This window comes from Poecile atricapillus, chromosome 3, assembly GCF_030490865.1.
Source record: "Poecile atricapillus isolate bPoeAtr1 chromosome 3, bPoeAtr1.hap1, whole genome shotgun sequence".
In the NCBI taxonomy this organism is placed as follows: Eukaryota; Metazoa; Chordata; class Aves; order Passeriformes; family Paridae; genus Poecile; species Poecile atricapillus.
Genome location: NC_081251.1, coordinates 75,901,856 through 75,928,023, shown reverse-complemented (window position 1 = coordinate 75,928,023; position 26,168 = coordinate 75,901,856). Strand labels below are relative to the sequence as shown.

Here is a 26,168-nt window from a genome sequence, read left to right as displayed (position 1 = left end):
GGGTACATATAAATTAGCCAGGAGAAATAGCCCGGTAGGAATTCATGACCATAATTGTGACTATAAAATTATTTCCAAGCTATGCAAGATAATATATTGATGAAGAAATTGGTTAGAAAGAGAGAGAAGAAAGTGATCTGGGATGTCTCACAGAGCACCAAATTCAGTATTCTCACTGCAAATGGCAGTAAAATCAACACAAGTTATTATGGAACATCAAAATCATATGCAATTTTCAAATACTATAATTACTTAAAGTACTTTAGATGTATTAACTGTTTTCACAGGCATGCTTTTATTGCTTTAGTAACTTAGTTATAAAAATTAAAATAATTTCAGAGAAAAAGTATTTATAATATCTGCAACAAAAAGAAAACTCCAGTAAACATTTCAGAAAAAGAAGAAATATTCAGAATCTCAGATCCCTGACATGCATAGACTTTCAAATTCACAAAATCATAATCTCATTATACACTTCATGAATCCCCTAAACAAAACAACTGGCCACAGGGAGTTGAACCCAGCAGTGCTGAGACTGTCCAAAGGGGGAAGCAATAAAAAGCACCTGTCCTGAGGGACTTGGCTCCAGGCTACCACAGAGGGAACAGGCACCCCAATGCAAAAGCCTTAATGAGATACCAGGGGAAGAGGAGTAACACCCACTGTAATGACTAAATATGCCATCTTCTCTTTTTTTTTGTATTCTCGTGTTTTGCGTATTTAAATATAACTGTAAATTCTCCACAGAAAGCAGTCAGGGTTCAGCAGAAAAGAAACTCTCCTCTGAACAACACTGACCTCTCTCAGAGAGTATTCATACGCAAAATGAGATCAATTCTCCTATTTTGTGCTTTGCACAGTATCAGAATGTGATGAACAGAGGCATAGTGCAATTTCAATGCTAGCCAGCGATGGTAATAGTTAAGATCTATTACAAATGTTTACTGTGAAAGTCTTTAGGAAGCAATACCAGAAGACAAACCAACAGCTCTCATCTGCAGAGCATCAACCACCTCCACCACTTTCCTCACACCAACTGCACCACATCACTCACCCACATCAACCCTCAGCAGTTCAAAACTGGTTTAAACTAGCCTTGCTTTTAATCCAGAGGTGGCAGTTCCTGTTGGGTATCATAGCCTCTAAGAACAATATTGCCACTTATCCCCAAATATTAATCACTTGAATAAGACATAATTGAGCATCCTGATTTTCATTAGTAAAGAAGAAAAGGTTTATCCTAAATCAGTAAGACAAGTAGATAATCAACTGGTGGGGCAAAAACAAGCAAAACCTCACTGCTTCGGTTGTTTAACCTCAGGTGATAGCTTGTAGAGTTAGATCATAATGCAGCTATAAAGAAGTACAAGTGTGAAATGAACAAGATTATTTTAAAGCAAATTCAGGGATTCAGAACATTCCCATGTTCTGAAAAAAATCAAACCCATTAATATAATTCTGTAACTTGTTCAAATGAGAAAAACGTAGTACCTTAAACAAGTATTTCTAATTTCATAGTGATAAAATCTGAAAAGGAAGCATGTTTTAAGAATCATTCAAAAGAGTACCACATTTTTAAGATTTAGCCCTCAGAATGTCAAAATTTAGCCCTCAAAATTTATCTGCCTTTTAAGACCTACATGAAAAATAATCAAAACAAACTTGTCATAAAACGTCTGCTATTTCCAAGCTGTCTTTAGATGGCAAAGAAACATTTTTTGGCTTCTAGTAAAAAACTAGGGCCTGAAAAATTAATTGTAATTAATTGTAAAATTAGCAAGTGGAATTCTGAAAAGATTGATTTGCTTCTTCAGTGAAAATAACCTTTCAGTCTTGATTCAAACCTTTATATGTTGTGAGTTTTGTAAAATACATATCAAAATTCAATAAGATGTCAATTTGAAATTAGACTTCAGTCTCTAGGTCACAAATTTAATATATACATATCATGCAACTTCAGCAACCTAAAGGTAAAAACTCTGCTTTAACCTTATACAGAAAAGTGATTCATGGAGCTGATATAAGAAATCCTAAACAGTGTTTAAATTACCCTTCTTTATTTCACTAAAGTTTTCTGCACAGATGTTCTTTCTCAATGTGGGATTTGTAGATGGGAGCAAGAACAGGATTTACAACTATGTTTGCAAAATTAAATAGGAATAACTTAAACCTATTTTCTACATAGATTAAGGCAAACTTATCAGTCAGCTCCCAATTGTTAGCCTGCTGCATCAAAAAACACACCCTGCAAACATACACACAAACTCCACAACCAAAACTAACAATAACATGTAATTTCACACAATGTAGCAATATAAACCTTTTCAAAGAATTTTTTATGGTTTGTGTTTTATATACATTAAGGCTAAAAAGTGTTGTAAAGATACCTGAATGTAAGAGCATTTTACAGCTGTGCAGAAGCAATTATTTTATGGCACATGTAAAGACTTTTTATTTATTTATTGAAAGATGTACCTTAGCATAAAGTCATTGCATAACAACATGCACATACTTGACCTCTTGAACATTCGCATACTCCTGAAAACTTCTACTACATGTATTTTGGTTAATTATTGACCTCTCTATTGAAGCATTGTAATCTCTTAATTCTGAAAAATGCAAAAAAAAACAAACCCTATTTTAATATTTAGAGGTAATGATTACTAACATTTAAATAAACAGGACAATAACACACCTACACTCAGGAAACAAAAGTTTATCATGCCAATCAGGTGCCATTTACAGAGCTACCAATAAACATAACACAAGCCTGTGCTGGTTATTAACTTTTCTGTTCTAATGTATTGGTCTCAAGTACTCGGGGCAGCAAATTTTCTACATTCATTCACATGAGAAATATTTCTTCTCCACTACTTCTCCCTTCACTACTACTTCTCATACCCTCCAGAAATGCCAGGACTTCTCTCATTCTTGTTCATCATTTCTTATCTGAAGCATCGAGTGTATTGTATACATCAACAGTGCCTAGCAAAGGAAAAGGCAGCAGTGCACACATTCTTAGCTGTGTTGGTCTATACACTTCTTCCCAAGCAGCCCAAACAAAAGCTCCCCTCACTTCATTTAATGCACCCCCAGGAAGCATCACCTCTTGTATCTGGAACCCACCTGTCCTCTGGCAGAGCTGTGACAGTTACCAAGAGAGACCATCACTCCAGAGGGCTGAACTCTGGCAAACAGCCAGCATTCAGCAGGGCAGAAAACACAGAAAGACTGGAAGAATTCCTCTGGGAATTAAAGGAGAAATCTGGCATTTGATTTGGGTGTCCATTCATTCCATTTATGCAGTGGAGTTTGCCCTCCATACATATATCCTGTTTAATTAAAAACACACACACACCAAACCACCTTTCCCTCTTGTATTATTTTAAAATGATAAAATCACATTTCAGTGCTGCTATCTGATATAACTCATTGTTGTCATGTTTTATGCACACACTATTTGTTCTGAGTTTGTGATTAAATAATGAAGGACACGCATATATCAGATAAGCTCTTCCTTTTTTCATTGCCCTCTGACCAAACCATAGGCAAAGAAACATCTCCAGCTGCCCACCACTTGTGGCAGCCCAGCAGCTCCTCACTTCCTGACCAGCACACCCAGTTAGGCTGTGCAGATCTCAGTTTGAAATGTTCTCTTTGGCCATACCATCTGCTTTTAAAAGTTTCTTCATATGTATGGAAATTATTAATCAAGTTGAGTTTGGTTTCATATTTTTTATTTCTAGGACACTCCTTTCTTAACAGTAAGTGGAAATACAACTTTACAATAAATACTGGGGTTTATGCAAGTGTTTCACCTAATTGTGGGGGGTTTTGTGTATCTCATTTATTTCAGGGTAGGACAATGTAAAACTGGCAAAGCTCAATGCAAAGCAGAGTGCAGAAGACAGCCTTTCCTCCTGACATCACCCAAGAGGCAATTCCTTGATCAGCAAGAGGCCTTGTTACCACCAGAGGAAATGACTTTTCTAGCAGGAGGCTCATCCCAAGATGTTAAGAGTGAGAAGAGTAAATAAAATGATAGAAAAGAAATTGTGTTAACTTGTAGTATTTCTAGAAACTTATATATTAGTGCATTGTGTGAAAAAAACATAGCCCTGTTTTTCTACTTTGCATATGCCTGAGGCTCGAGCTGTGCATCTCATTTGGCATAACTCATGCCAGCCCATTAACATTTTGGGGTTGTGTTTTGGGTTTGGTTTTTTAAGTGGTGATGTTCAAAGTTTTGGTTTTTTTTAAATAACTCATTGACTTTCATTTCAGCAGGTGTGAGTGATTTGGTGTCACTTTTGAGATTTTTTTCCCTACCCAAACTATGAGAAATAGTTTATTTTTTACTGGAATTAATAACAGAAATATATACAGTTGAAGCCAAAATTATGTGTGCATATTTTTTCCTTTTTTATTTTACTAAACTAACAATAGAAAGTACAGATATTGCTACCAAGTGTCACAGTCTGGCTATTGCAACTTAAACTAGAAAGCCGAAGCCCTTACCTAGTCTGGTTTGACAAATAGCTATCTTTTCAATGGTCCTATGACTAATACTTTAAAAACATGCTTCATTTCACAGAGGGTAAAGAATAAAGAAACTTTTATCTGAAGATAATTCAGCTAGTTCAGTAGACCTGTTTAAAGAGAAATACTTATGTAGATTATGAACCAACACAGGAAACTATATTTACTCTTCATTTATTTCAACAGGGTACCAAGACTAAATCATTTGGGTTTCAAAACTATAACTAAAATATTGACTGCTTTTTAGTATTTCTAAAAGCCAAACAACCCCAAAAACCCTCAGAACCACCACCTTTCAAAATACCTCTATTTGTCTCAAACAAAGCCAGTGCGAATATTGCAGGCTGCTTAATAGCGATTTCCTGACCTGCTCAAGCCTAGGTTTCTCCTTTTGATCTACCAGCAAACCTTCCAGTGCAACAACTACTAAATTTAATTAAAGATAACATCAATTAGAACCCTAAAAGAGATCAATTGCTTTCACAGAGCAATCTCCTACTGTCCAGCGTAAGTACACCAACAGCTTCATTAGTCAACATCTCTAGCACTAAAAAAAATACTAATCACAATAAGAGAATATTAGGAAACATTTGTTACAGTTGGGAGTACTATACTAGTACTTTACAGGTACTGACACAAACATTTTTCAAGAAGCCTCAAGTGTATGAAGATAGTTTTCAAATAAAATATATATATAATGGGCAGGAAGAAATAAAGCATAAGCAAAGTTTATAGACTAGAAAGATTCTTCTAATAAATGCAATAAATATTCACTCTGTTGATTATCACCATCCACTTAATGTCTGTGCAAGGAAGAAAATGGTTTTTGGGCAGAGGTGACAAATTACACCAAATTTAGCATCTTAAAACTCACTTTACAGTGAGTTTTACTCTAAATTATAATGGTACTACAATGAATCACTGTAGGCTTGTCTATATCAGTAAACTGAATATGTCTAGGGCTGTTCACTGACCTGAAACCAAGTCATTTATAACTCCTTCATCCTTACTATTAAGCTTTCTTGATCTCCAGCAATGAAGCTGAGGGAAAACTGAAAGATTGATTGCCTGCTGGGAACCTTTCCTGACCTGACCCTACTCCAGAGCAACATTTGAGACGTGCCCAGGACATCACTAGCTGGCTTGGAAGATGCAATGCCAAGAACCATTCCAGATGAAAATCCAATTCTAGTACGTAAGAATGCTCCTTCACACTGTTTACTATCTCAGTTTTAGCAGATCTGGGTTTAAAAATAAAACAAGAAACAAAAAGCTTCAAACATCAATTATCAGTAATTATTCCTTGCCATTGAGTCAGTCTTCAACAGCCTTCCTTTAGAGAAAAAAAAATAAAAATCATAAAGTCAAAAATCACTAGACAGTCGTATTTTTGCCTTCAGCTTTTTATGCTGCCTAAAATATTTAAAACATTTCTTAGATATTAGATAACCTGTTTAGTACTGAATGGATTAATGGCTCTGCTCTCTGACTCTTAATCCATGTCACACTGCTCTCTCCTCTGAGAATAGCTTCACTGAGCTCAGTATAAAGCAGAACTGACTGTGAATGAGCTGAAAGAATTGAAGCCTAGAGCTATGTTTAAAAGTCTGCTCCATTTAGCAACATGAGTCACACACGTCATTAGCAATTCTTGCAATTTTTTCATTAGCGTTGCGATATTTGGTCTATTTTCTAAAACCACTAGCTTAATCAAACCTCATGATTAGGCAAGAATTCTAATTTTCACCTAAAGTTTCTGGTTCCCAGCCTGGGGGGGCCACATGGGGGGCCCGGAAAGAATGGGTAAAAACTGATGAGCCAGCCTAACACTCGCCAAGGGTCAGCATTTTATCTTAGAGCAGCTAATCTCTGAAAGACTGCAGTCACTGCGTCTCCCCAAACCCTTACACTTGACACACCTTTTGCCCATTTAGACAGGATCCAATGGTTTGAAAACACATTGTGAGGGTGTGCATTCATCATTTTAAGAAATCAGGTGGATTTGGCTAAGAAGGCTTTTGCTAATAAACACAAAAGGAAATAACTACAAATGCTGCCAATGTTGCATCTGTTAAAAACAAGAAGAAAGTAATTAAAACCAAAAAAATACACAAATTAACTTGCTTGGTTTAATAAGCAATTCTTCCATGAAATTAGAAGGGCTGCAGAGTCACAGAAAATATAGGCAATATCTTAATTTCTCCAAGTAGCTAACAAGATATTGTACCAAGCTTTGAGCCAAGGGGAAAAGAAAAAAAATCATGTTGATAAAGATAAGGCATCATCTGAAACTGAAAACAACCTTACCTCAAATAAAAGTGAAAAAATGCCTAATTTGAAAATATTTTTTTCTTATCTGAAGTAACAAAATTATGCAGAGAGAAGTTTTACACTTGTTCAAAATCAGCATTTGAAAATAAATATCATACTTGTATGAAAAGACTTGAAATGTCTGAAAAACATCCAGAAGACCTAATTTGAACACAGCTTTGCCTGTGTACTCCTTTATCTAAAGCAGCCTTGTCCCATCTCCTACTCACACAAAGATCACCTCTCCGTATTTTTCTACAGAACTTTATAAGTGATATTTGTAGTTATTCTCAAAAGCATTCAAGGCATGTGTGTACATTGCTTCATTTGGATTAAGCATTAATCCCATTAAATCAATCCCTTCTTTGTTCAAAGCATCAGAATTCAAAACCACAGGCACAGTCAGTTTTGAAATATCCTTTTCAAGTCAGACTTTTTATCTTAATCCATTTAAGTACACAGGAATGTAATGTGACCAAGTGCCCAAACCCTCTGAAACCTGACATTACTGGTCTGGCAAAAAGTATTATCACTAAGGAGAAGCAATCAGAATGGTCAGACATCTTTGCTTTCTCTTTTCTTGAAAAATCAATTCACGAGCTTGTCTATGAGCAGCTTTTGAGTGACTTTTTGAGTCACCCTTTTTGCCCCTCCTCCTCCAAGTCCCTCCTGCATTGCTAGAAAAAACCCAATACATGGCTCTGGCATATCACCAGTGAAAACCAATAATGCTGTACCTGAAAACACCTCACTGCTGATTTAGATACTTTAAAAGAGCATATGTTTGTTTCACAGATAATAAATTTTGTTATTAATAATTTCAAATCTTCTTTCAAAGGTGAATGTTTAATTATACGAGCCTCCGGTAACTCTGTAAACCTGCAGCTCTGTATACATGTGAATGACGGCAGTAGCCACGTGACATCTCTGCCAGGATGCCAGCAGCTCTGCTAAAGTTTTGGAGAGAGAAAATAAAGACCAGCTCAGCTGAACAGAACTGGAATCTGCTCATACAGAAAGAATATCAACAAACATCGCATCCTGTATCCTGTAATTCAAATTCCATATTCCTTATGAAAAAGCACTGGATGCACTTGAACATGCCAGATGCCAAGCAAGGCATGGACATAAGGCTTTTAGTTTCCACCACCTTTAATGGTGTTTTTTCTGATGTTATCAGCATCTTGCAAGCCTGAGCCCTAGACATCTGCAGACACTCAGCTGCTTATATCTCCCAAAATCTAACATCGCACAGTACTGGCAGCTCTTAGCCCTGCTTCGGTATTAACTTAAAAAGCAAAATATCATATAACACTCTTGATGAAATCAGTTTTCATTAGCTAGAGCTAAAAGGCCTATAATCCTTCTATAGGAATTATATGTATGCCTAATGGAGTCAACGTATTTTCAATTTGAATATTCATTTTTCATGGGGTTTCAAAACACACTTCAACTTGTCTGAATGGCATAATCCTGTATATATGCTGTTATGGTGTAATATCATCCATTAGTTGATGTATGGGGCTGTTTGAAACTGTCTTACTTTCCTGGTTTGAGAGCAGCTTTTCTCTAGTTCTCATTAGCACATTGGAGTAACTCCGAGGGGTCTGTAAAAAGCTTTATTCTCCTTCCAGGTGCATGATGGAACCAAATTTGGAAATTTAATTAACACTCTGCAAAAAGCTAACAAAGGGACCACAGACATGTTCCAGGATTTGCAAATTGTAATCAAATAATTTCAAGCGTGTTCTTGAGAGAGTTTTGTATCATCTTAAGGTTGCTGATAAAAATAATTATTAACATAATTATAAGTAAAGCATTATACTGAAGTAGGTTAAAATGTATTTGCAGATGTAAAAGGAACATCTCAGTATAATTATTTACCTTTTTCTTTCTGCTGTGCATGGAACACATGGAACCAGGGTACTTTGCTCCTGCCCAAAATATACCTGAAGTGTAATGCATATCTTAATAGAGACTAAATAAATAGTAAAATACATTAATACCTCATAATGAAAAATGTAAAGTCCCGCAGAACATACAGCTTCAGATTAAAGTACTTAGAAGCTAATGATTAAGCAAGGTTAGAATGCCTTCACTCCCCACTTGAGAACAGGTGTTGGGACCAAGTTCTTGATTTATGTCTTCTTCGGTAACACCTTCTGGCTGATGTAATGTCTTCCTCCCACCTAACACCTAATCCTGGAGCAGCTCCCTTTCTGAATTAATTCTTCTGGCTTAAAAGCAGTACCATTCCCTTTATTACCAATCTTTTACTGCTGATTTATTACTTAAAACAAACTTTCTTGAATAAAGTTCTGTGAATGCTTTGTAATATACTTACCAATATAAATGTGCAGTCCTGTTTATAAACTGCACCTTAACTTATTCCACAAACAAGATCCACTATGATGAAATCTTTGAGGGATACTAACTACATGCCTGTGCCAAGTCACATTCTGTTATTTCACTAAATTGGAGACAGATAATGTTCTTCCTTCTGAAAGGAGCACCCCACTTCATCTTAACGCTTAGATTAGTAGACATGTTGGGACAGCTTCCCAGAGCACAGGACTCTTCTGAAATAACACCTACATGCAGTCAAATAACACGCTACCTAGCAACAAGGCTGGACACCTGAGTGTCTCTCCTTTGGTGATACTAGGACCCCATGTGCAGCACCACAGATCAGAACTGTCTTTCTTTCCTAATCCCCTCCAAACCTAAAGTCTTAGGATGCTTAAAGAGAAACACAGTGAACATCCTTCACAAAAAGAGAAGGTACAAAAGCCAGAGAAATCAGTCACTAAAAAGAACTAATAGAAGGAATATAACACGACCACCCCCAGAAAGGTTTGATCTGGTTCATGGAAAGGAAGCTCTTCAAAAGCAAACCATGCTAGCCCAGAACTTTTCTTGACATCATGACTAAACTAAAACGTTTAGGAAAATATACAAATTAGTCTAAATGAAGAATTTCACATATTCTGTAACTCCTTCAAGTCCTGCATCCAGGTCATTTATGGAGACGTTGAAGAGCACGGTGCTAAGGGTGGAGCCCTGTGGACCCCCAGCAGTGACAAGTCCCCAGTCTGATGTCACCCATTCAGTGTGACCCTTTCTGTCCAACTGAGGCAGTTGCACACCCATCATGTAACACTGTTATCCAGCTGTGTGCTGGACATTTTGTCCAGGAGGATCCTGTGAGAGACAGCATCAAAAGCCTTGCTGGTCCAAAAAGATTACTATGCACAAACCTGATGAGTTGTTGAACAGAAAACTTTAGAAGGGCTGCAAGAAGCAGGCTGCAAGGTGCTATTCTTATTTGAGCTAAAGATTGGTTATGGTATCTACAGGTTTATTTGTTTAAAGACAGATAGAAAGTGCTGCCAAGATCCTCACCTATTGATTAGCACAAAGGATGTAATCTGTTAGACGTACATGAAGCCTAACAAATTTAAGGCTGAGCTGGTGAACATTTTTTTAAAAAACACATCTGATTTTAAATAAAAGACTAAGCTGTAAAACAGTTTATTGCATTTTCCATTTAGGCTCTTCAGGTTGTTAATAGGTATAAAGTGAGTGTACCTATTAAATAAATAAATAAAAAATTAAAATCCCATTCTAATTTCAGTAATAATTTTTCTTATTTTACCTTCCAGCATTTTTTTTTTCTTTCATACTTTAATGATTATCTTGAAAGAGTTTTCAGCATTACAAATCAACTCTTTGTAAAGGTACCACTGGTCTGAATGAACAACATCTATCCTCTTTACACAGTGGAACAGGCTCATTTTTCTAAATTATAACACTGTATTCTTACAACACAATTCCAAAGAGATTTAACTCCAAGTATCAAGATGCAAATATTCAACTATTCCTACAGTAGTTCCAGAAAACTCTCTAACCTCATTCAAACACCTTGACAAAAATTTCAATACCTAAAACAAGAAAATAATTTCTAAAGTTTAAAAGCTTCTAAAACACTCCCAAAAAGTTAAGTTTTCGTGACAGAGACTCCAGCTTTATCACTTGAATGTTAGAGGGTACATCATAGCCTTTCCTCAACACCACCAAAAGTGCTACACAGCAGATATTTCAGCAATAAAGTTGAAATACAAAAGCTAGCATCACATAAGTGATCTTGGAAACTGCCCTTTGCTCTACATTTTGTATTACTATAAAATATAGATACAAGATGCCTCACTATACAAAACTGAACTTTGCCTGACATTTAAAATAAAATCAAACCTATTTAATTCTTTTGTGGGGAATAGAAAGCCTACCTTCAGACTAATTAAGCACTGAAAGTAAAGCACTGACTCCATCAAACTGTCAGAAAAAAGTTAGAAACTCCAATTTATTTAAAACATTATCAAGGAAGAGAATTATTTTCTTCTTTTCTGTCAGCTCTTTTTTTTTCAGCTGTATAAATGAACAGACAAAGATGATTTTTCAGAGATGCTATCTCTGCTCAATTGTATGGTGATGGATGTAATGATATCTCTATGTCAGTAAAGTACAGCCTAGGAAAAGCAGTATCATTTGAGATATTTTAAAGAATACGCTACTGAAGTAGAGGAGGTTTGAAGTGATAATTAAATACTGTGTAACATACACTTGTATATTACAGACCAGGACACATTGTGCAACCCTTATTTGCACTGGTGAACACTTACAGGAGTAGTCCTATTGACGTCAGCGAGACTACTCATGTGGGTAAGAGCTCACTAACTTGTGAAGGGTTGTGCAACAAAGCCCCAAACATGTCTCATTCCACACATTGTTTCATGCTTTGTTCCTCAACCACAATTTTTTCTCTAATAATGTTAATAATATTATTTCACTATTACCACTCAGAAAACTATGTGAGTGGTATCTGCCATACTCCAGTTTTTCAGCTAGACACCAAAGCAGAGCCACACAAGAATTGCAGATTCACTGAGGATGGCAGGCACCTCTAGAGATTGCCACCAAAGTGACCCTCTGCTCAAGCTGCAGTGGGCTTCTCAGGGTCCTGGTCTGCCAGCTTTGAGTATCTCCAAGGATGGAAAGAGACTCCACACCCTCTCTGTGCAGTCTGTGCCAGTGTTCAGGTGTTTTTCTGTGTTCAGGTAGAAATCCCTGTGTTTCGGTTTGCACCCAAAGCTCTTTGTCCATCTGTTTTACTTCCCCCCTTCCATAAGAAACTTATACAAACAGGTGAGGGCCCCTCTTTTCTTCAGGCTGATTAGTCCATTACCAATCTTTATGGCCCTTTGCTGGACTCACTGTACTTTGTCCACATGTCTCTTGCACTGGGGAGTACAAAACTGGGCCCAGTACTCAAGATGTATTTTAACAGGGCTGGGTATTTGGGCAGGATCACCCTTTGACCTGCTGGCAATGCTCTTCCTAACGCTGGGATGCTGCTGGCCTTCTCTACTCTGAGGGCACACAGCTTGAGCAGCTTCAATAGATTTACAGGAAGAAATGCTACAGGGATTTCTACTTCCTGGCAGGTGAAATTAGTGAAAATACCTTCTACTGATTTGGATGTTGGCACCACACAATAAAAAACAACATATGGCATTGGCTGCTTTTCCAAAAGCTTTCACTGCTGTGGCAATGCTCTACGCATGCAACCTCATCTGGCAAAACATCTTCCATCGATACTATTTTAGACAAGAATTCAAATAATCTATTTGTTACTATTTTAAGAATTTCTTTTTGGCAACCACAGTAGAACAAAGGCGCAGTGTTTCAGTCATGCCCCTAGTTTTTATTATAAAGCTTAAACAAATGCCAAGAATTCAAGGCTAGTTTCAAAAATTAAAAATGAGCAGCTGCATCTTTTCCCTGTCCTCCTCCCCTTCATCGTGTCCCCACCCTCGTTTGTTTGTTTTGGAGACAGTGTAGCTCACAAACACGTGTTCACCTCCAAAAAGCATCCTTAGCAGAAAAAGGAACAAGGAAGGGAGGAGAAGAGTTGGAAAGAGCAGAAGTGAAAGGAAAATAAGAGACATGAAAACTGAGAGCTTATATTTGTACAGGACTCAGGAAACAGCTTTTAAAAAAATTCCCACATTCACAGGATGCATATTCTGCACTGTGTCTTTGTTATAAAAATTTATACAAACTTTTTACAGGCAAAGATGATAAAGGACTCAATGAGAAAAAAATTCTGGTAGAATCACTTCTACTATTATTTTATAACAGCCTGGTTTGTCTAAAGCCTGTTTGAACTTGGCCATTGACTGCACTCAGAAAAACACTTTAAAACTATAGATATGTCCATGTAAGACATACAATGTAACACATGAAATTGAGGCACAGTACCACAAGGCTGGTCATAAATTTTCAGTACTGGTGGCTGAGATTCTGATTTCAGTCCAGCTCACTGACCAAACCAATATCTCTCATAAGCCCATGATAGGTCCCTTACAGTATCACACAATGACAAAAAAAAAAGTTAGAGCCATATCTAAAAAAACATGTTGATAGCACATAAACAGACTGATCTTCTGCCAAAACTAAGCAGTTAAAAGCTGTATCATAAAATATACAATAGGAGAAGAACACAAAAGGACTTCAAAAATTTTAAATTAGACAAAATAAAGAGCTGTAACAAATAGGTAGCTATCAACATTTTTAAAGTCCTTCAGATTCACTCTGGGAAAGCCTCCAAGACTGCAGCTTCTGTGGGATGGAGAATATAAATTTAATACTATTCAATTTAACTGACAGTGACATGAAAGATCTGGAGAAAATCCAGTGCATCCAAGATAACTAAAAAATGACTCCATGTTGCACTGCAAGAAAAATGGCAGCAGAAGGTCTCTCAAGGATATGGTATCAATGAAAAAAGCAGTCATAAATACCAGTACATTACTCTTTCCCTTTTACTATCACTGTCACATTATTTTACAGACTAATGGCTTAGTAATTTTGCGAACAGCAGTTCTGAGGACTTAATAGTGCTGGCACCGTTCACATTACTACACGAGCTAACAAATGTACCTGATAGCAAAGCTCATCCAAGTCCCTGGCACATCTTTCCAGCAAACAAGCAATCGTGCCATGCTTCTGTTTAAGTGACTGTGACACACATACTCTAACTTTGTTGCAAGAAATCCAAGAATTTCAAAGTCAATAGACACCAAATATTTTCATAAGTAAGTTGAGCACACTCAGCATGACAGCAGCTAGGGAAATTTTAATATGTATGGATTTTTAACTGGGAGAGTGGTGGTGGTGCAGAGATTAGTAAAAAGAACAAAGAGGGAAGCAAAGAGTAATTAAAAATGCATCTACTCAAACTCTTTAGGTGTAGTCGTCTCCTCATGTAGATACAAAAGCTCAAGAAATACTGGATATATTATTAGCAGGAAAAGGGCTGCATAGATGGCTAAATTTTCACCCTGGATAAATAGACAGAGTAAAGCTGGGAGAAGCACAAAGAAAATGCAGAAGAAAACTTTAGAGGCATAAGGATGAACACGGGTCAGAGAGTACAAAGACTATTCAAGAGGTAAATTAAATTACTAACCAAACTAGTACAAAATTAACCAGAAAAAAACCAAAACAAACCAACCAAAGAAACAAAAAAATGAAACAACCCAAAACACAAATTGGCAGCTTTTCCAAAGTCAAATCATCCTGTCTACCTGTGTGAACCTTCATGCTGTAACAAAGAGTGTCAAGTATGGGGATTGGGTGAAGCAGTCCAGGCTGAGGGAAGGCAGATCTCTTCATACAGCAACATTGATTGTCCTCTGGTCTACAGTGATTGGGGATTACAGCCTAAAATGTGGAAGAATGAATGCATGCCATTCGAGAGGCCAGTAACTACACTAATTTTCAAGTGCATAATGTCTAAAAAAGATCAGCTAACACAGTTTTTGGATTCAATAAACAAGAACTTTTTAAAAATATCCATATCTAATTAATTTCTTAGAAGAAGCCGGAAAGTAGAATTTCCCAAGAAACATAAATATTCTAATAGTCTGAAATTTGGGGTTATTTGTAACCAGTATTAAAAAGATAACTTTATAGGAGTATGAAAACTGGGGACATTTTTGTTTGTTTTTCATTTTGCTACTTCATATTTTATTATGTTCTTTAGAATTGTAAAAAAAGTAAACCAAATTATTTCCTCATAATCTTTATTTTAAAACCAATATATTTGTACTTTCATTTCAACAAAACTACATTTTCCAGAGCGTACAAGTGAGTGGTGAGAGCCCACATCTCTGTGCCACTCGAAACTCCTCTATTATGCAATATGCAGACATGTGCTTCCTTAACTTTCCTTCCTAGAAGCACCAGAATGAGCTAAAACTTACTAATTGATTTAGCTGACAAACCATTAAGGAAAATGCATTACAAGTAACATGAGCTTCCTTAGAGTCAGGCAAAGAAAAAATGCAGTGAAATCAAGCAGTGTTTTTCAACCCAAGAAGGCTACCTCATCAATCTGAAGTACCACCAAAGAGACATAGACAAAGTGGAGTCAAAACTGCTATTCAAAACCAGTTTTATGCATAACCATCCCTTGCTAAGCACTTATGTGTTTAATTAGGATCTTCCAAAACTGTAGTCAATACATTTGTAAAAAACATCATTCAAAGATAAAAATTAGAAAACTAGATTAACATTTGCAGCTTTTCTTCAGAAAAGGAACCGTATAACATTTAAAAAAAAAAAAAAATCCCTATAAAAACTTTGTTGGAAGACTAAATCCCAAATATCACATGTGACACATGAAAAATCAGTGGGTTTACTGATGTAAAAATAATTATCTTGAATAAAGGATTTAAAGAATATAATTTGCCCTGAAGTTCAATACCTGCTAGGTAACATTAATTCTTAGTTGCTTTAATTTTGCAATTAAGCACACAAAGTGGAAAAGCACAGGGCAGTTTTTTTGGGAACAGTTAAGGAAATCAGCAAATTTTTTTTGTTGGAGTTCTCCAGTTAACATCAAATCTATTTTGACATTAAAGTGTTCTGACAAAGACTATCAACCTTATGTCAACTATAAAACATGTAGAGGATACTTTCCAAATTTACAATTACTACAAAAGGTGAATGAAATATCTGGAGCTTGGTGGAGTTCTGAGGGGTGAGGGGAATTTGATTTGTTGGGATTTTTATGGTAGAAGATAATAAAAACTTGAAATGACTCCTTTAGAAATCTATTGTATTCATCCGAATTTTCTTTATCCCAGAGAAATTATATTCTAAATGTTCATAAAATATATATATAGTACACACTTTTTACAGAGTGACAAAATCCAAAAGAATCAGCTGGAATTTAAGTAATCCCCATAAGAAAAGTTTTAATTAAGCAAAAGCTGTAAACCTGAGTTATCAGAGCGATATTTTGCTTCCTCCTGACATGGCGTGTTTTTTTCAAGTTGTCAAATATACAACATAGTAACTTCTGGTGTGTGGTTGCCTTCATTTAAAAAAAAAAACAAAAAACAAAAAACACAACAAACAAACAAAACATTTGGTGAGAGACCAACTGCTAAGAGACTCCTTGAGATTTATCTGGGAATACATATAGATGGGATAAGCATCTCTACTGTTATTCAAAAACTTCTCCTCTAGTATTCAGGAAAAACATATTTGGGGTTCTCTTTCCTTCATGCTCAGAGTATGCATCTACAACACATTTTGAACTACCTTAATTTCATCTAAATCAAAGAAACAGCATGAAAAATCACAGGCTGTCATTGCTTCTGTGACCAGCGGGGTGCAAAGGGGTGCCTAAACACCCAAGAGAGTCTGTAACCCTGGATGTGATCAGTATATTGCTAACACAGGCCAAAAGGAACCACCAAACACAATATTTTATACAACCTCCCAGTAGCAGGAACACCTGAAAAGAAGGTAAAATGTGTACTATGTTACCCTCTATGGCCAAAGATCTTTGAACCCACAACTTCTAAATCCCTGCAGAGTGCCTTAGCCCAGCAGGCAGCACGGAGCTCTGGCTGGAGGCAGGTGAAGGAAGGAGGGATCTTCTGCAGCAGGTCACAGGTGTTAAAGACACTGAGAAGTGATGAAGCCAGAAGCAGAATGAGCAACAGTATTCCAGCACAAGGACCACAGCACTCAGCTGGCAGAAGGGGTACACCCTGATCTAAGTTTGCTCTCATAAAATTACTTCTGGTTCCCATATAGTGAAATTTTACTATACAATACACATGAACTATAACAATAAGGGGGTGTTTTGCTTTGGTTTAAGTACGTCTCCTAGAACAACTCACATCCATCCACGTGCATATTTTTTTTACTGGGCTTTGCTTTTAACATGAGGAAGCAAATGCTACTAAACTGTTGCATCAGTTAAGAATTTACGCTTTCGACTTCCCTAAGAGAAATATAATTCCCATGCTGGAAAGATGTTCTGCAGTTACAATGATAAGGATTGCAAATCTTAGAGACAAAATATTACTACTTTGTTATCAGGACCTAGGGATTCCCTTCACCACCCACAAAGAGAAATCCACTGTAGAAGGGCATTACATCAAAAAGTCCCTGTACAAAGATCTAATGTGTTACCATTCCACACACGTTCTAGAACAACTATTCCCTTGATGGAGCTTTAATTAAATTGATAGAAATCTACCATAACTTTCCCCTGCTATTAAGGATACACAATTACACTTGCCAAACTTTTAAGAATTTTATAGATTTATCTGTTTATTCTATAAAAATAAACAAGCATAAAGGTTATTTCATTTGCACTATTAAACAAAAATAATAGCTGAAATATTACAGCTGTGGTTATGAAAGTACAACACATACTTGTATGGTCATATGAAGATGACCATAGGAATGGAAATATTGTAGCCAGTGTGATGGTTAAATTATGGCAAGTGAATGAACAATTGGAAGAGCTCCCATTTCAGAGAACTGTTTGAGATGAGGTAGTAGGAACATATATAATGTGCCTTGGGGAGCATCAGGAAGCAGATTAACAGCTGAATTCATTGTAATAAAACACGGGTCTGACTCTTTTGCTCAGAGGAGAAATGTCACCCAGAACAGCAGCACTTTTGTTGGGTCATGAAAAGTGAAATTCTTCTTTCCACCCAGTTCTAACAGTGAAGGAACAGCACCAAAGGATACACACTACTCTTATGCCCAATATAGCACTGACTTTACCTTGTTTTCATAGGTCTTGGTTTCTTTAAAGAGAAAAAATTTACTAATTAATTAAAAGAAAAAATTACAGATGCACCACATGCACTCACAAGAAAACAAGCCAATGTCACAGTGCCTTGATGCTGGAAGTTACTTTCTAGTTCAGAACAATGATACTGAAATTAAGAGTAGTGTAATGGCTGGATTATTAGAAGTAGAATCTTCAAAGTATCCTCAGTTTTTATTTGAAAAAACAGATTGCCTCTGAAGATAGGAAAAAAAAACAGTGATGCAGAGGTTTGTATGCTCCTTAATGTCACTCCTTAAATAACATGAATCTTGCCATAAAAAAAAACTAGTTCTTAAATTTTTGTCCTCTCACATTTCCTATAACTGAACTCTAGCAAGCTGTAAATAGCACTCAGTAAACTTGCATTTTAGGGCCCACAGTCACTACTTTGTTATTTGAAAACAAAGCAAAGACCTGTCTTTTAAAAAAAACTAAATACAGGGTTTTTTATGTTTACATAACAAATTTCTTTCTGTTTAAATATCATCCCCAGGTACTAAAAACATTGATTAATTAAACCCACAGACATTCAAGAACATAAATTTTATGATCATTAAAAAGAAAAAGAGAAGATTCTTGTACTTTTTTTTCCTCTAAGTTTGGAGGAATGAAAATTACTACCTTATTATATGTTATAAACTCACAGAGCTTTACAATCTTATATTCCTGACACTTAAAGATTAAGTCAGGTCAGTATTTTAGTCTTAATGTTACAGCTATAAGCTCATCCAAAATAAATATTTCACCATTGATGTCTCTTACTGAAACCTTGTAATTATTTATAACTCCTGTGAAAAGATCTAACAGTGTTAATACTGGTGTGCAAAATGACTTTGCAGTACGTACCCTGCGTAAACATTTTCAAATGTGATTTGTGTCAGGTCTTTTTAATCATCTGAAGTACTGTCTTCCACATTCCCAAACAAACAGTTTGTACAGCTAAAATGTTGGCTGCTTGTAAGCACCTATCTCCATTCATTTAAAGATATGCTACTGCTGACAGCAAAGAGGGGAAAAGTTTCTGTCAGTCATTTTCCTCTCCTTAGCACATTATTATACACAGAGCAATCCATCCTGAGGGCTCAACACTGATTAAATTATCAGTATGGACAAAAAAAATCTCAATAATACAGTTACATGAAAATAAGTATCTTACATGAGAGGAATATAGAGTTTTAAATGGTTTGTGATGGGTCTTATATTTATGAGCCTAGCATTTTAAGACCCTCATCTAATTAATCTTATTTTCAGAAGTGCGAAGCTTTGCCATTAACTTTCGTTGAACTCAGTGGGAGTTACTTGAAATGTTACCATGTCCTGAATGTGCAGTCACCTTTTTCAGTTATATTTATAAAAAAAACCAAACAATTGAAATACTGAGATGCCAGTGGTTTTTCAGATCAATTATAAACTCTGAGAACAGCAACAAGTTTTCACACTTTCCAGTTCACCCTAAAAAGTGGACCTAAAGCTAGCCAAATCAAATCAGTTTGAAATACTGCAATGATTCTGTGGATATTTCTAAAACTTATAAATAGAGACCCAGAGCAAATCTTAATTTTTTCTCAATTCAGGAATTCATTTATAAATCCTATTAAATTATATGCCTGCAGAAGGTATACATTCTCAGTGAAAGATCCTCTTTGACAACATAAAGGAATATTAATTAAATAACTTACACAAGAGGGAAATGTCACTGTTTCTGGAAAAAAACAGTTCTCACACATGTCATAATCACTAAAAAGTATCCTAATGCTTTTCACAAACATAGGTAGCACAGCAATAACAGGAATTTAATTTGAAACTTGAAAGCATTCAAAAGGACAAGTCAAACGTGCAGAGAGTATACACTCACAAAAAGCTGGCAGGTACTTTAATAAGCTTTTTAAATGAGGTAGAGTCCTGTAGAAGCCAAAGCAGCACTCATTTCTATGACAGTTACCCAATATGCTTCAGTTCCTTTGTAAATTCTACCACTTAGTGGAAAGAAAGAATTTGCATATTTGGATAATTCAAACCAAGTTAAAATAAACTCCTGCAGTAACATTGTGGCTTTCACATGATACATAGAAGATTGTCGGTTTAAATGAATGTAAATCAAGGGTGTCCAAAACTTTTCTGTTTGATGTGCAGGCAACACAAAACAACAGCTAGAGGCTCTAGGCAGCAACTGTCCCATCACTGCTTCCTTCTAATCCATATGCTGCATTCCTTCAGTCTGTGAAGTTTGAGCCTGCCTGCTTGTAATTGTAACCTCACACCATCTTTTGAACTGAAACCTCCTGTAACTCCTTCTTCTTTTAAGGTATTTTCTTCAATACTTTATAAGAAAGAACATGTTTTCCCAGCCACTGGAAAAAAAAATCAGCTGGGATAGAACTGCACATTCAGCACAGCTCCATGAGCAGAAACTCTTCCTTATCAAACCTGATTTCCTTTTATGGCAAGATAAACCACATAGGTGATTAGGGGGATGTAATCTTTTTGGATTTCAGTAAAGATTTTGACACTGCCTCTCAGAGGATCCTTCTGGACAAAATGTCCAGCACACTGCTGGATGAACACATCATGGGATGGGTGAGCAGCTGGCTCACAGGTCAGACACAAAGGGTTACAGTGAATGAGGTGACATCGCACTGGGCACCTGTCACTAAGGGGGTTCCATAGGGCTCCATTCTCAGCCCTGTGCTCTTCAACATCTTCAGAAATGACTTGGACACAGGACTGGAAGGGATACAGGGCAAGTTCAGAGAGGATACAAAACTGGGAGGAGCTGCTGAGTCCATCGACGGCAGGGAGGCCCTAAAAAGAGACCTCAACAAATTAGAAGGCTGGGAAATCACCAACCATATGAAGTTCAACAAGGGAAAGTGCCAGATTCTGCACCTGGAACAGCTAACCCTGGATGTACAGACAGGCTGGGGAATGAGATGCTGGAGAGAAGTGCCACAGAAAGGGCCCTGTGTATGCTGCTTAAGGGAAAGTTGAACACGAGCCAGCAGCGCCCTGGCAGCCAGGAGGGCTAACCCTGTCCTGGGGGGCATCAGGCACAGCATGGCCAGCTGGGCAAGGGAGGGGATTGTCCTGATCTGCTCTGAGCTGGGACAGCCTCAGCTCCAGTGCTGGGGGCAGTTCTGGGTGACACAACGTTAAAAAGACATTAAACTCTAAGAAAGTGTCCAGAGTACAGCAACAAGGATGGTGAAGGGCCTTGAGGGAAAGACATATGATGAACAGCTGAGGTCACTTGGTCTGTTCAGCCCAGAGGAGACTGAGGGGAGACCTCACTGCAGTCACAACTTCCTCATGAGGGGAAGAGGAGGGGCAGGCATTGATCTCTTCTCTGTGGTGCCCGGTGACAGGACGTGAGGGAATGGCCTGAAGTTGTGTCAGTGGAGGTTGAGTTTGGATACTGGGCAAAGATTCTTCATCCAGAGGGTGGGTGGGCACTGGAACAGCTCCCCAGGGAAATGGCCACAGCACCAGCCTGACAGAGCTCAAGAAGCGTTTAGACAATACTCTGGTACACATAGTGTAACTTCTGTGGATGGTCCTGTGAAAGGCCAGGAATTGGACTTGATAATCCCTGTGAGTCCCTTCCAAATCATCACATTCTGTGACTCTGGGATTCACCTGTTGCAATTTAGCCTAAGCTCTCCATGGAACACTGACCATCTGAAAACATAAACCCCTTTGCTAAATTGCTGAATATTATTTTGAATCGTTGCATTATCTGGTGCATCTATCTGTAGTTGCACCAGATAGCAGTGGTGGCCTATCTACCATTTTCACCAAGATCATATCCAAAACATACCTGTTCTCTCCAAAGCTTGTGTTTTACATTTGCAGCCATCATTTTAGATTAGAATAGAAACAATAATGCACCACAAATGTGCACTACAGTATCCCTTATGTCAGGCTTCCTCAATATACCTTTATTTACACCTAAATTATTTCCTGTCCAGACTTCTGTAATTCCCCATATGCTGTATTAAATGCACAGATTTTACACAAAGCTTGAACACTGTGGCTATATTTTGCTGCCACACTATTTAAGTTTTTATCACCTCTCTTCTCCCTCCACCCCCACCCCTCCTCTGCTGCTTCCAGCACAGACTTCCTGCAGCCACTGTCAGGGCAACAGTTTGAAAATTGCACGTTGGTTTCCAGACTTGCCATAATCAAATTCTCTCATATTCTGAAACTCAAATATGCACCTAATCTCTCTGCCTGATCACTTTGCTTCTTCTGTCTTGGCTCCTTGCTGTCCTCATGTTGCATTTTTCTACAGCTGGGGACAGAGATACTGACCTTTCAGTTGTCTTTAGTCTACATACATATCGGGAATATTTTGTCCCTTCTCTAAACAAAAGGTTTCTATCCGAGGGAACATTTAAGCAAATACTGCACAAGTTCTTGGCCTCTCCTAGATTATAGGTGCTTTCTAATGGATTTTGGAAGACACTTTATAAAGAGCTGAAAGTAAAAGCAAACAAAACTGCTTAATTACATGAATTTAACAGCATAGTGTTCTCATACCAAATTATGTTTTGGAAGAAATAAAAGAGCTGTGAAAGACAGCTTTAAACTATTGTTCTCTGTGAAAGAAAAAGCAGGAGGAGATTTCTAAAATCTCATAAATCTTGCATTTTCCTGATTGCTGCCAAGATTCAGGGGAAAGACTAAAGGGCTTAAATGCAAGTCACTCACTAATTGTGTGTTATCTTTTTTTTTTAATTAGCATAAACAAAGTAAAGTGTAATTTTCACTATTACAAAGCTTCTGGATTTAAATCCTTATATTTCTACATTCAAATTTAAATGACAAAGGTCATTAAAACATAAAAGGACCCAATTACACAGTAAAAAGCACAGAAACACAGAATATGAGAGAATCTTTAAGTTTCTTTCTGTGATCTGAAAAAAGACCAAGTAAGCATTTTTAAGTGTACTCCTTCTTAGATGCCATTTGTTAGGTGTTCCTAAAAGTCTGTGGTAGCAAACATTCCAGCTTATATTGGTTAACATTTCTTATGATTTAGTTAGTGTCTCCCTGAGGTTTTCTCTTGTGATACTATGACCTACAACAGAAAACAACTGTCTTGCTTCGTGTACCATGTTGTCTCAAACTGATGCCTATGTTCTACATTGTTCTTTTCAATCCATCTTCTCTGTTTTAGATGGATCAAAATTTATTATATTTTCTCAGTCTCCTACAAGTCTATTGCTTTCCTCTGGATTCTAAGTCATAGGTACCACTGAGAATTGTCTTTCAACATATTTGTTATTTTGGCTAAAGCCTCACCAGCAGTGAAGAGAAGGAAATTACTCTTCACATTTCAACTGTAATATTTCTCTTATTAAGACTTGTGCCATACTTTGACTTACTCATTTTGCTACCCACTACTATGCCCATATCTGATTCTGCTTTGCTTAAATCTACCTATTTCTGATTTGACATTTACATATGTTGTATGCAGCATTGTTTATCATTCTTTGTTCATTACACATAACTACTCCAGTTTATCAAGATTTTTGATTCATATACCCTCTTTTCAGTTTCTCTCTTGCCTAATGGCAAAAATCCACTGACTTTTGTACATGTACAGTCATGTTTAACACCATTTTCTATGAAAGATGTGAGATAAATGTAGCCCGAGAAGAGGCTTGTCTCTGCTGTTAAGTTCAAGAAAAAATTATTCTTTAAGTAACATGGTTCGCTTTGCAATCTCAGCATTATTTCAGTGAAAGCTCCCTGTTTTATCTGTGCTAATGCATGGAACATCATTAAAGTTGAGACAGTCTTATAGCTCACTACAGCAGCTCCAAAACCAAGAAGCAGAAAAGCCTGAAGTAGTACAAGAGAAGGAAGGAGGATATAAAAAAACACCCACAAGAAACATTCAGCTTATCATTAGAAACCACTACCACATACCAGTCACAGGAATGATGGACACCTATTATTGGTCTCCCTTCTGAATCACCAAGAGATGAGAACTTGGGAGAGGCTCTCAGAGGCACAGAGGAAGCACACAAGAGCATGGAGGGACAATGTACATCCCATTCCCAAGCAGTGTTTCCACATTGCAAACTTATTGACAGAAGGCAGTTCTTCTCTGCCCAGGACAGCAATACAGCACACCCAGGTACAGGTGCAAGCACGCCTGCTGGGTCTGGGAGAAAAAGTCAGCAGCAGGCAACCAAAACCCCATACTGACTGGAAGAGACAGAGCAGCCCCAGAGAACTAAAGCCTTGAACAAAGAACTCAAGAAGAATTTCATCAAATACTGTTGTTTAGGCTGTAACTAACTTGATGAAATGTTCCTACTCACAACTTCTAATACAGGTGTGTAAATTGTTCAGTTAAAGCTTACTATCTTACAGTCACTGTATGAGCCTCAAGTGCACATTTCAACCTCATTTACAACTTCCCAGTGGATCAGATAGGATTTTTGTAAGGAACATCTTGAGGGCTGTTTCACACAAGCTATAACTCATTTTATATCTCACCGTTTCTGATTATTTTATTAAGTGGTACATTTTTTCAGTTACTCTGCATTACATAACCTTCATAGTCCTCCTCTCATGTCATGTTGTACATCCTGTACACAGATTTTGAAACATCTAGAATGTCAAAAATATATTACTAGACTACTCTTCACACATAAACTTGTCTTTTAAAATAAAAAATGGAGTTATTGGAAAAGGGGTTTGATCAGAGAGATTCAGGATCTGTTTTAAAGTTAATTTTACTCAGTAGAAAATTATTTCAAAAATTTTAACTAGTATAAGCAATACAAAAAAAAAAAAAAACATTGTAGCAAAAGCAAAAGAAGCATACACAGCCTGGTGCTTTCTTTAAAGACAGTGAGATCATGCTGTTGACTATAATGAAATACATTTCAGCCTCCAAATTGCTAAAGGACAAAAATTATACAATTACTCACATTAAAACACAATTATCTTTCCATGCTATTATTAAAATGATGCTAACTGATAAAATGAGAATTTAAGCTATTTTGTATTTTATAAACATTAACATTTCATGAGTATAAACTATTTGGAGTCACATTACATGGGAAATTAATACTATATAATATGTATGATAGCTTTCACTGAGGATTTGTGAAATGTTTATGACTTCAAAATAATAATTGCAATTCTTTCTAAAATTATCCAGGGAAAATTATTCTTGAATCCCTAGGGTGAAACATCATGCTGCTGAAGTCAGCTGATGAAATTTGGCCTTTATTAATTACATTATCTATCTGTAGTTTCTCTTGCAAAGTATAAGCAAAGATTTTTCAGACAAAAGCTTTTTATATATGTAACAGTTTTGAAACTATACAGGGATGTGTATAATATCTGGGTCTCTTTTTATTTTATTTCTGTTGTTAATGGTTAGCTGAATACTAGCCTTTTAAGTCATGTTTCATAATATATTCTCTTTAAAAGCTTTCTAGAGTGAATATGGTCTCTAGAAACCAGCAGCAGAGAACTATGGGAATACCTCTCCTTTTCTTTCCATGAAAGAAAACTTTTTGTAGACTTTATCTTGAGAATTAAGTATGCAATAACCAGACTAAGAAGGGGAAGAGAGCCAAGGGAAATCCTTCCTTACAATCAGAAAACAAGACCCACTATCATATGGTAGAAAAACACATTAACGAAATTCACTGCATCATTTGTTTCTAGAAATAATTCCCTGAAATGTCAGCGTTGCACTTAATTTAAACCACGCTCTGTTCATTGTGACTTCTTATGCAGTTAAAAAGTACATAATGGATAACTTCAGGATGATTTAGGTATCACTTAAAACAACTACATTGAGAAGCAACACAGTATTTTAGAATCATAGAATAGTTTGGGTTAGAAGGGAGATTAAAGATCATCTCATTCCAACTCCCCTGCCATGAACAGGGACACCTTCCACCAGACCAGTTTGCTCAAAGCCCCATCCAGCCTGGCCCTTAACACTTGATGCTGTGCATCCAGTCCAACTCAGAGCCACTCAGGCACAAATCCTGCAAGCTCTTCCTGACTGGAAATCCAGCTGAATTTTGCAAGCAATGGCTATATAGCCAGCAGAGTCAGTCCTAAGAGAAATTACACT

The 26,168-nt window shown here is 36.8% G+C and overlaps 1 protein-coding gene across 1 annotated transcript in view; it reads right to left on the bottom strand.

Annotated features, from left to right (window-relative positions):
• PDE10A (phosphodiesterase 10A) overlaps positions 1-26,168 on the bottom strand; it is a 173,390-nt gene that overhangs the window by 97,237 nt on the left and 49,985 nt on the right. The window lies entirely within an intron of this gene.